This window comes from Stegodyphus dumicola, chromosome 4 (genome assembly GCF_044657685.1).
Source record: "Stegodyphus dumicola isolate Sdum_Otavi_A_Nest chromosome 4, ASM4465768v1".
Lineage (NCBI taxonomy): Eukaryota > Metazoa > Arthropoda > Arachnida > Araneae > Eresidae > Stegodyphus > Stegodyphus dumicola.
The window spans coordinates 165,084,849-165,096,800 of record NC_140771.1 but is presented as its reverse complement, the minus strand read 5'-3'; the positions used below and the strand labels follow the sequence as shown (position 1 = coordinate 165,096,800).

Genomic DNA, 11,952 nt, shown 5'->3' with positions numbered 1-11,952 from the left:
ATTTTTCTATTATTTTTAGCCGAAGGAGGCAATTTGCACAGAAGGCCTATTAATTTCGTTTTGCTATTTTGCGTTGGTTCACTATAAACAGCGCTTCAAATTGTTGCCACCAAATATTACAGTCCTGCATTATATTTAAAGAAATTAAATAATGAAGAATCTGCAGTGTTTTTCAGTAACTCTTAAAAAAGCACTGAAAATAAATCAAAACTGTGCAACTTCATATAGAAAACGAAACAGACATAAGAAATATTATTTAATCACTTAATCAAACGTTTAACTTTGCGGTCCATATGGTATTCAAAAATTCTTCCAAAGTTTGGCTTTAATAATCCACAAATAATTTGCATGGAAAACCATGATTCTGAAGAAAACGAATGCTCTCTGAACCTACGGTTTTGAAGAATAACGTTTGAAGAGAATTTACGGTAGAAGTACGGAAGAATTTACGGTTTGAAGAGCAATACATTTTGAAGAGAACTTATGGTTCTGAAGACTATACTTGAGGTAGGCTGTTAAATTATATGACCATGGTACATTTTTATTAAAATAGACAAAGAATTCTGTAACGCGGCACGTAATTTGTAGAGTTAGAAATACCATTCATTAACTGCAGTATTGATTTAAAAGTTTATAAAAATTATAGGCTGTAAATGTTAAAATTAAATTTGTTTTGAATTCAATCAATAAAACAAACTTGTAAGGTTAAACTTAAATATCTCTCACTTGACTTCCATTTCACTAAGGACGACTTATCGTTCTCACATTGAATTAAAAGTCTAGAATTCTGAGAAATGCAAAATAAAACTAAACTTAAAAGCTCATTTGCATTACTACTCGTTGGCGGAACTAAATATGTAATGAAACTTTTCACCGCTTTTTACAAAGTCTGGAATTACAAAGTACTTAAATATGTACAACACAATAAATACTTTTAATGTATATCATTCCAGTTCTAAATAAATCGCGATTTCTAATCATACATCCCGAAAATTACCAGAAAACATTCACCAAGCCAACATTCCTATAGTCTAAGATACAATAACACGCCGAAAAAGTATTAATTTAGAAGTCAAACACCAAAAATCAGCGTTATTTAAAAATATAACTCTGATTTTTGTTGTTTGACTTCTAAATTAATTAATGTAGTCTGTTAATTTAAAGTAGGCCCTTCAAGGTCGTAGCAATCCTCCCCAAACTTATGATCGTAAGTGTATCGTCATCACTGCACGGATGAACAGAGAATTTTAGCAAATTAGAGAATTCGATGTTTTCCCGCACCAAATCATGGTTTTAAGAAAGTGCTTTGGTGAAACAGCGCCTTTGAAGTACCTATTCTAAGGTAACTCACTATAACGTGTGGGTGATGCATGAGAGAAGCACCTTACTTAGATCTCTGCCGAACTCTGTCTCATAATTTACACATTCGCTCGCTTTTAAAATCCCGCGTACATTTAATTTGCATTCTGGTAAGGCTTACCGAAGAAATAAAAATAACACGAGAGAATTAACAAAACATTACATGTTAATCAAAATAAATTTCACATACTATTAATTACATAAAATGCAGACTTTTTAAGAAATGCGTTTATTATTTTAAAAATGCTCAATATAATTAAAATTAAAAAAATAAAAGGCAGGAATCTAGAAATTGGTTGTTTACTAATCCAAATGGAAAATAAAGTCAAGATTGTACATTTCCTGCAAAGGACAGTACTTAGCGTATTTTTTATTCAAAGTAAATAATAAAAGACATGGTTGTGTAATGAAGCCTAGGATTTGTAGATTCAGCTAGTTTTTAAAGTTAAAGGGAAAGGGAACAACAACAACAAAAAAAAAAAACATATATATATATATATATAGTTATACAAAATATATAGTTTTGTTTATATAGTTATACAATATATATATATATATATATATATATAGTTATACAAAATATATAGTTTTGTTTATATATATATATATATAAACAAAACTTTCAAAAATGTTAAAAAAATTTATTTAAATTAAAAAAATATTAGTTTATGATATATTGCTACGATTACCAAAGCATTGCTTCAGTTAAGAAATTATTATCGCGCGGGATAAGCATATTAACCATTATTCAACCCGAAATTGGGAATGGTTGAAGAGTACTAATACCTCTAAGCTAACCCTGTCGCTACATAAATACTTGTTAATCTTTTAGAATCAAACAGCTTGCCTATTGTAATGCCCCATTAAAAACGTGCTACAGCATCAGCTTTCATACCACAATACTATGCTCCCATTGCTCCAAAGAAAAGATGGATTTAGCAGGACAAGGCCATTAGATGGGGCCCGGAATCGTAGGTAGGCCCTGTAAGCGATTAAAGATCACAAGGCCGCTGATTTGGCTACAATAAACTGCGTGCGAGGGAAGGATGGAATGATAACACATATAAAATCGAAAAAAAGAATGCAGGAAGCAGGGAACAAAAAGCTGCAACTGGAAGCACAATGACCGAGTAGGGAAGGTGGACCAAACAGCAGAAACATCCCGCTATTGAGATAGTGCATGTTCCAGCCACCCTTTCGGACGATTCTCCGGCATGGAATGAGTAGCTAATGCTACTGATGTCGTCGGGATGGTGTGTTTTTCACCCGCAGTTTTGTTTCGAGTTTAAAGTCCGAAAATTCTGTTCCTGATGCTGCGCTTAAATTCCGTGCTTAGAAGAAACCAGGTGAGTTATAAAAAATTAAATGTTTAAGTTTTTCAATTTCACGCCTTATGAGTGCCCTTTTTGAGTGTTTATACAATCATTACATGAGCCAATTAACAAAGTAATTAAAATAACATGCCATTTTAATAAATTTGCCTACGATGAATAATTTAGATGAAGTGATTTGTTCAATTTTATCATTACAAATTTTAAACAAAGTCAAAAAGTTTGCGGAGTATGAAACGGCAAATCTCCATTTCCCACCCTCCCCTTTTGAAACAAAAGCTGCTAAAAATCAATAAGAAAACATATCTTTCCATTGCATCAATAACTGTTTTTTCTTGCACGAGTACTAAAAACTTACATTAATGAAATTAAAAGTAAGTACAATATCGCGTATAATTTTCTGAAGATTGAAAAATCATATCGCGAATACTTTTTAAGTTTTATTTAATGCTTTTTAAATTTTAATTTAAAAAATAAATCAAAACAGTTCAACAATATGGAATTAAAATATATAATTTTATATATTATATATATATATATATATATATATTCCTTTACGAAAGCACCGTTAGAAAGGAACTCTTGTAATGTTCTTTCATAGAAGAAAATACATTTTCTTTCCCTAAATTTAAGAAAAAATTTTCAAATTTACATTAATAGCTTTATAAATGAAAATTTCCCAAGATATTCACTTACCAGATGATTTTCGCCATCATCGTTAATCATTATTTTAAAGGCTAACATCATTCACAGTTCAAGATGATGTTTCACGTTCTGTAGATGCGATCAGCTCAGAAAACATAGATATAGGGTTGGGTTGGGTTATTCAATTATGGCAAGCACACGAGGGCTATCTGCCTAGAGGGAGGGATGCCTTCGTGGAGGACTTTTTAAGGGAAACTGGCTCGTATACACGTTACACATGGGGAAAACCACAAAAACGCCCATGCAGTCAGCCCGTTTGCGGGATTCGAACCTCAGACCGAACTACCAGTGTTCAGCGTCTTTACCGCTCGGCCGCTGGTGGGCCATAGATATAGGTGATGTTCAGTTTGATTACTATTGCCTCGAAAATGTGTTATTGCTTTTAGTTTCAATAAAATCGTCCTCGGCATTACTATACGTTGTTGCCAATCAAAAATACGTAAAAACATATTATTTATCGTCGATATTATAAAAGTGAGTTACGTCTTACAGTATTATATTAATAATTTAAAATCCTATTCATTTTATATGAATTTCCTGACAACATCCTGCAGTAACTGTTATTTTACATTGTGAATATCCCAAGCAAAATGATTTTCTAATATCCCATAGTAAGTCGATTGAAAAATTTCTAATTCTACTACTTTAGTACATTGTGATTTGCGTCAAAAATAAAATCTAATGATTATAAATAAGTTTTACGGGAGAATAAGTTAAATATAAACTTTTTTCCCATTTTTATTTTAACTTTTTTAATAGTTTGGTAGTTTCCGGTTTATACTAATTTACGTTTTAGTAAAGATTTAACTGATTTAACTGATGAGTAGAAAGGCTGCATATTATTTTTGTTTAAGAAGAGAATCGAAATGTTTCTATTCTTTGTTTCTATTTTTATTTTTAATTTAAATTTATCAAAACGTTTAATAGCAAACTCTTTTTGCAGTATTCTGAATTTTCTGAAATTCTGAATTTCTGAGTATTCTGAAATTTATATTCTTGGGATATATTTACTAGAAATATTCTGTAACATATTTACTCGAAAGTATTATTTTTATTATATATGACTTTTTAATGCCTGTAATAAATATAAATTCTTAATTTGAAATTTAATAACTTTTACGTTAAGTTTACTTTTTAATTCTAATGTACTGTTATAAAGAATCGTTTTTTCCTTTCTTTTTTCAATGAGTCTTTTGTCTAAAAAGCATATTTAGGAAACAAGAGAAGAAACTGTCTTGCTGCCATTTTTTAACAAACAGCAAAGTTCTTGATACACTTGAAAACTGAAAATTTTGAAAAATCCCAACTCTTTAACTGATTATCTCGTTGACTGTATCTGATTTCTGACTCTACAAATAAGCATCATTCAAAGGGAATACCTGTACTTCGTGTAATCATTGACTAAATTAAATCATTTTGACTAAATATAAAATTAAATAATAATAATAATAAATCTGAAAAGTTTGAGATTTTAGCGGTCGCCCGAAAGGATGTGTTAAGGTTTTTACACTGTCGCTGAGCTCGCAGTCTACCACTCTGCTATTACACTCACTCCTGCTAATCCCCTTTTTTTTTTAGCCCAAAGCGGCGTTAGCTCAGAAGGGCTTAGCCTCGAATCATTATAAACGGAAGTATTACTTTTCAAATTGTTGTCACCAAATATTCTCGCCGTGTATTACATTTAAAGAAGTTAAATAATGAAGATTATGTATGAATGTATGTATGTTTCTCGTAATGTGGGAAAAAAAAAAAAAAAAAAAAAAAAAAAAAAAAAGAAAGATACCTAGAGCCACCAAATTTTGAACAACGAAATCCTTCATCCGAATATGGACACCTGGAGCTCGAATCTCGAATTTGTTTTATTTTACATTTTTTAAACTTTGACGAATTTTGGATTAAAAAACTCAACCATTTGAAAGCCAGGATAGGCAGCACAATGCACTGAAATTTTTTTTTTATCTCCAGCGCTCGAGACTTATCGGAAATTCTTTCTGTTGAAAAATATTTTTAACGTAAAGGGATATAAGCGAAATGCTCTCGAAACGTAGATTTATGTGTAAATCGTCGAAAAAAAAAAAAAAAAAAAAAAAAAAAAACCTTTGGCCTAATATAAAATCTGGAAACTTTCAGATTTTTTTTTTTTTTCTTTTTAGCTTTAAGTATCATTTTCTTCGCACTTATGCCATATAGAATTCAACTGCAAAATTACAAAAATTTTAAAAGCAGCATAGCAGTGTGTGTTTTGCAATACACGTTTTTTTTTCAGTCATTTCTCAGTTCATCATCATATAAATGCTCAGTTTTCTCATTATTAACATTTTGTGGATTTACTTTATTTATTTATTAAATATCAAGTTTTTGACGCTTACGCCACATAAAATAGATTCAACAGCAATATTTAGAAACAGCATGTATTTAGATTTTCCGATAGACAATTCTCGCTCGCTGAAGATAAAAATGTTTTTATTACGCACAGTGTTGCCACTGCTCGCTTCGAAATCGTTGAGTTTCTTAATAAAAAATTCGTTAAAGTTTAAAAAATATAAAATAGATAATAAAACAATTTCGAAGTTCAAAATTCTGGCTTCCAGGTGCCCAGCCTCTAGGTACCGTTGTTTTTTCACAAAGCGAGAACAATAGATACATTCATGTAGATTCTTCATTATTTAATTTCTTTAAATATAACACAGTAAAATATTTGGTGGCAACAATTTGAAAAGTGGTTCGCCGTTTATAGTGATTCGACGCAAAATGTCGTTTCGAGACTAATATCCCATTCGGGATTAACGTCCTTTTTGAGCTAAAAAGTCTGTAAGGTTCAAGTTTTAAAAGGCGCCCAAAAGAACTTTTATAAAATTTGAAATTGTTATCAGTAGATGTAACCCAGGTGGAATAGCGAAACGTTTTATAGGATACTAAATGAATGTGTATTTAAATGGACTGGGGAACATTATATATCTTCTGCATATTTGAAAAGTGAAAAAAATATAATATAATTCTACAAAAATATTTATTGTCTAATTAGCTATGTTATGCATTAATTGCATTTTTATGTAAATTAATCCGATAAAAAAGTTTAAAAAATTTCGTATGAACTGCATTTATAGCCTTTTAAATAACTTAGATTTTATTTTAGAAATCAAAAAACAAAAGTCAGCGTTATATTTGCAAATTTCCCAGAACTAGTTTCGAAGTCATATAAACCGAACCATCTTCCTCAGCTGCCAAAGTGCAAATGAAATATAACGCTGATTTTTGTTGTTTGACTTCTAAAATAATCGTTGTTCGGAATTTCATTTTAACCTAAACTTAGTTTTTATTCAATTAGCGCACAGATAAGATCTGAAAGGTAAAAACTTAAAGCTTTCAGATTTTATATGACGCCCAAAGAGTTATTTTTTAAAGCTTTGTGTGTTACCCTTTTTTATTAATTACCATGTTCCTCACACCTAAACCACATAAAATTCAATTCAACAGCAATATCACAAAATATTTTAAAAGAGCGTATCTTTAGAATTTCCGATAGACAGTCTCGTGCGTTGGAGATAAAAGTGTTTTTTTCGGTATGGTGTTGCCATTGCTCACTTTGAAATCATTGAGTCTGTTAATAAAACATTCTTTAAAGTTTTATAAGATCTGAAATAGGTAATAAAACGAATTCGAAATTCGGTATTCGGACTTCAAGGTGCAAAAATTCCGGATGAATGATTCTGTTAATCAAAATTTAACTGCTCTCGGTACCTGGAGCCATCAATTGCGATTTTTGTGCAAAAATCGCTTTGTGATTTTTTTGCGACCCAATGCCACATCAAATTTTTCATAATGCGGAAAAAATTCATACATTCATGCAAATTCTTTATCATTTAATTTCTTTAAATATAATACACGGCGGTAATATTTGGTGGCAACGATTTAAAAAGATATTCGCCGTTTATAGTTAAACGCCAGAAAATACCGTTTAGAGACTAAAAGGCCCTTCTGGATTACCGCCTTCCTGGGAAAATAAATACCTTACCTTTTGCCTAATGAAAAGAAAATCGAATGGAAACTGAAATCACATAATATCATGTTTCAATTAACAGCTTCTTTGGATTAAAGGGCGACAATAAGAAATGGTAGAATAGAATTAAAATTACAAATTTCATAGTAGGCGTGTTACAGGATGTTTTATTCCACTCAAGACGTAAAATAATGTGCTACAAAATAACATTAAGAAATACAGCTAACATTGCTTTTTAAATTAGGCGTCGTAAAGCAACATTCTCTTCCTTTATCCCATGCAACGATCCGCTTTGCCGCCTTTCACAAAAAGAAGAATGCGTTAACCTTAAGAAAAAGAGATATAAAAGCCATAAAAATGCACTTTTAAATCATTTCAATCTTTATAATACTTTTAATAATGTATTTAGTTTCTACTAATATAACTATTTGAAAAAAATTTAATTTTAACGTAGCCAATTGATAAATTTACCAACATCTGAAGCATTGATTTCGGGGACCATCAGACACAAGTCCGTCTTCTTCAGGAGCAAAAAAGGAAAGGGACTTGTGTCTTCTTGATGAGTTTCATCTAAAATTTACTCCAAAAATTTATCTGTTTTGCCTAATTTTAAATTTTACATTAACGTGTTTATCTTTCAGTTTGATTTATAACAATGCTATAATTAGAAGAAGGTATTTCCAATGTCATACATTAACTAACCTCGACACAGAATCGTTTGCAGTTATACTTGAAATATGAATCAGCTTCATTTTTCGGGCGTAAGAAATATTTATAGGGAAGGCTTTCCCATAATTTTTGGGGAATATTCCGTTACCAGGACATTTATCTTTGATGTGACGTCGCAAGATCTGTCACTGCAAATGCGCAAGATCTGGAATATAAAAATTTGAATTTCTGCACGATTTGGCAAATAGACAGTTTCTCAGCGAAGTCTGAGTGATTAAGTAATAAACTTTCGATTTTAGATAAATTTAGTTCTAAAATTTGTAGTTATGCTGTGTATAATTCAGACGAGGACTGTGTAGAAGGCACTGTGTATAAGCCATTCAACCAAAACTTGTAGATGCACTGGGAATAATCAAATATATACTGCAAAGTTTGTCAAACTGTAGTACAACATAATAAGTCATAAACTTGTATATGCACTGGGAATAATCAAATATATACTGCAAAATTTGTCATACTGTAGTACAACATAATAAGTCATATAACTTTAGTTTGTCCTTAAAGTATCCTGCTCCCTATTTAAGAACTTTTTTTTTTTTTTTTTTTTAATGTTAGAAACTCTTTAGCAAAGTCAGTTTACTTTGGCTACATCGCATTACGTCACATTACTATGTAGTTATCTCTAATATCTTCCACGCGATTTCGCAAACAGTCACTTCTCCCCAAGAGAGCTGTTCCGTTGTTCCGTAAAGCATAAGATCATGAATTTATCTCTCAAATTTGATCAATTTATAACCGCTGAACAAATAAAGAGATTTCAAAGCAATAAACGTGATTTTAGAAATTTAAATATTTATTTTAGGCTTTAAGAGTTCTTTTTGTTTGCAATTAATAGTTTTAACTTTCAGTAAATGCAGTTGATAATCCCGAACACTCATAGTATTACGCTCTATAAAAAGGATGTTTTGCGTGACGCCGTATAGTATTACGAATTTTGGGACAGAACCCTTTGGTTTACTTTTTCACACGTGTGCAGTTTTTTGGGTGTTTCTTATGGATCCAACATTGCTGAATCCAATATATGGCATTTATTTTATAATACCATCTATCAGTTTCAGGAACACTTTGATTCTACATGAATTCATAGCAATAAATGTTTTTAACCCTCTCACTTTTTTCTTCAGTTTTACCAAACATTTTATTAAAGCATTTGAGGTTAATACATTTTTTTAATCTACTAAGTCTTCACGCTAACCAAGGTGTAGTCAGAATAGGAGCTAGAGGGCGAAAATAATCTCAGATTATGAAAAACAAATCAAGCTTGAACTCGAATACACCCACTTGCGGTAGAATGGAAAGAAAGCTGTATGATTAGTAGCCAAGACTTTAAGAGTTTGAATACCGCCGAAATGGTTTTCCATGTGAGCGTTTTCGTGGTTTCTCTTTGCGTAATAAGCCAATTTCCTTTGGGAAATCTTCCACTAAGACATACCTTTTCTCAAGCAGTTAGCCCTAACGTGAATTATCATAAATGAGTAAATAGACAATGGACTCAAATACATATATATTGTTGAAGTTTGAGGAATATAGAGACAGATTTCTTTCCTGTTAATTTAGTCTTTTATTTATACTACAATAATTTTTTTTCTGCCTGTGCTAAATCTTTGCAGGAACTTCCTATATACTTCACTTCTTCCCTTTTGAACTAGATTTTGATGTACATTCAACATATATAACCTATTCATGTATCACTGTTGAGATGAAATTCTTATTCTACGCAAACTCTAAACGAGAACTCTATAATACTCTTATTACAGGCTGAGACAAATAAAAGCATGACATGTTTGTTTCTGGGAAAAAGAGAAGCACAGGTTTTCCAAACTTAGCTGTCGGCATTTTATCGATCTCTACTTTCTTACTTCTTCAGAAACCATGTCAGTGTCTTATCTAAAAATTCTTCATTATTAATCACAAGCAAAAGTTTCCAAATCTTAAGTATCACGAAACCAGTACACTTTTTTTACTCAACTTTTCGACTGGTATCTCGTAACATAACATTAGAATACAGTAACAGTAAAGAAATTGCTGATAAATTGCCGTTGGAATATCTTTTCCTCAGTGATGATATTAAATAATTTAATTGAGAAATTATCAGAAATTTTTAGAGGATTGTCAGTTGTAAAATATGAGCGATGTTGCTACACTTTACAGAGTTTAGTGTTTTCAATACTACGCCAATGTAATCATCGCAGAGACAAAAAAAGTTTAAAAAAAAGTTTTCATAACAACCATCTGCTTGTTGATAATGATGATGGCAAAAATACACATTTAAAACATCAGGCAACTGATGTAATACACTCAGAAAAAAATAAACTTATTCCCTGTTATATTCAGTTTTATTAACTGTTAACTTCAAAAAGGGATTTGAGCTTGGGCTACATTCAGTTAACGTCTAAATGTCTCTGAACTCCGTTATAGGTTTTCCATCCATATTAGTTTTAACTCCATATTTCATGTGAAAGGTGAAATAAGATCAATAATGAAATTGCGATCTGAAAATTTCTGGTTACAGGTTGATAGATTAAAGAAACGTTTATCGATTAAAGTTGATTCCAGTTTCGTACCTAAAACAGCTTTAGGCTAAACGATGATGATTGACGTATTAGTATAAGAATTGCTCTAAAACTTTAGAATCTGTTTTATTTAAAATGAGCATAGACAAATGTTAGAAATAAAGACAATGCTTAAAATAACATTATTCCGTCATAAATGAACGATTCATAGAGATTTCTAAATTTACTTAATGTTATACAGTGGATTTTAGAATCACAAACGCCTCATTTAACCAACAGTTCGATTCACAAACAAATTATCTGGGCAAAGAATATCTTGAATGATGAACGAATGTCGCGTTACAAATATTCACGTCGACAACATATGATTTTCAAAGAAGTTTTTAGGTAATTCACGCCATATAATTAACACTCAGAGATTTCTGGAAGCATCATTAATTTAACAACTCTCATTAACAAAGCCTGTCAGCGAGTGACTTACAAGATTATGAACTCGGAGAAAATTATGACCAGGTCGGAGTGCAGACAGATAGTTTCAGAGCTTTGATATTTAAAACATTTTCTGTTATATATGATAATATGCGTGGAGGTAAAACCATGGTCTTCGAAGTTAACATTGACGTTCCTAGATGGTCTTAAAAATGAGCTCAATAAGAAAGAACTACAACAACTTCAGAAGAAGCAACAAAAAGCGATTGTGGAGAAAATATTTTCGAAGAAAAAGGAAGAAAGAAGAGGTGATTTCATTCTTTAATTCCCGAAATTTATGTAAAATGAGGAAAGATGCAAAGGGTTGATGTAACGATAGCACTTTAATAAAGCAATAGCAAGGTACAGTATAAGCCACTTCAGTGACGATATCATGTCTCACCTGGGAAAATTTTAAAAAGTAGAAAATAGCAAATAACACGAGACAAATTCTGAAGAAAACGGAAGTTAAATGGGTCTCAAGCAAGGTCGAGTATTGTTAAGAGATAATAAAAAGTTAAAAGAAGATGCCTTTAATGGAAATTACCTGTTATCTGATGTTTTTATGAAGGGATAACAATCATCGAAATAATGACACCTTTCTCATTATTTTCCACTTATGTTATCCTCTCTCTTTCCTATGGATACAGCAAAATTAAATTAAGGTCTTGTTCTGCTTAATTTTTAATTTTTTTTATCTTTCTTCGTTTTATATTTAATGACTTCCATAGATATAATGTTTTGAACTTGTGCTCAACTGCATAGTTTAAATAAGCATTCATCCAGGAACAAATTATTCCATTTTATATTAATTCCTATATGAAAAAATGTTTCGATTTACTAACTT

The 11,952-nt window shown here is 31.0% G+C and overlaps 1 protein-coding gene across 1 annotated transcript in view; it reads left to right on the top strand.

The window, feature by feature from the left end:
- The first annotated feature begins 2,462 nt into the window (after positions 1–2,462).
- LOC118200198 (uncharacterized) overlaps positions 2,463–11,952 on the top strand; it is a 126,227-nt gene continuing 116,737 nt past the window's right edge. Inside the window, exon 1 of the mRNA XM_085815727.1 lies at positions 2,463–2,705. The gene's annotated coding sequence lies outside the window, so the exon portion shown is untranslated. The remainder of the gene's footprint in view (positions 2,706–11,952) is intronic.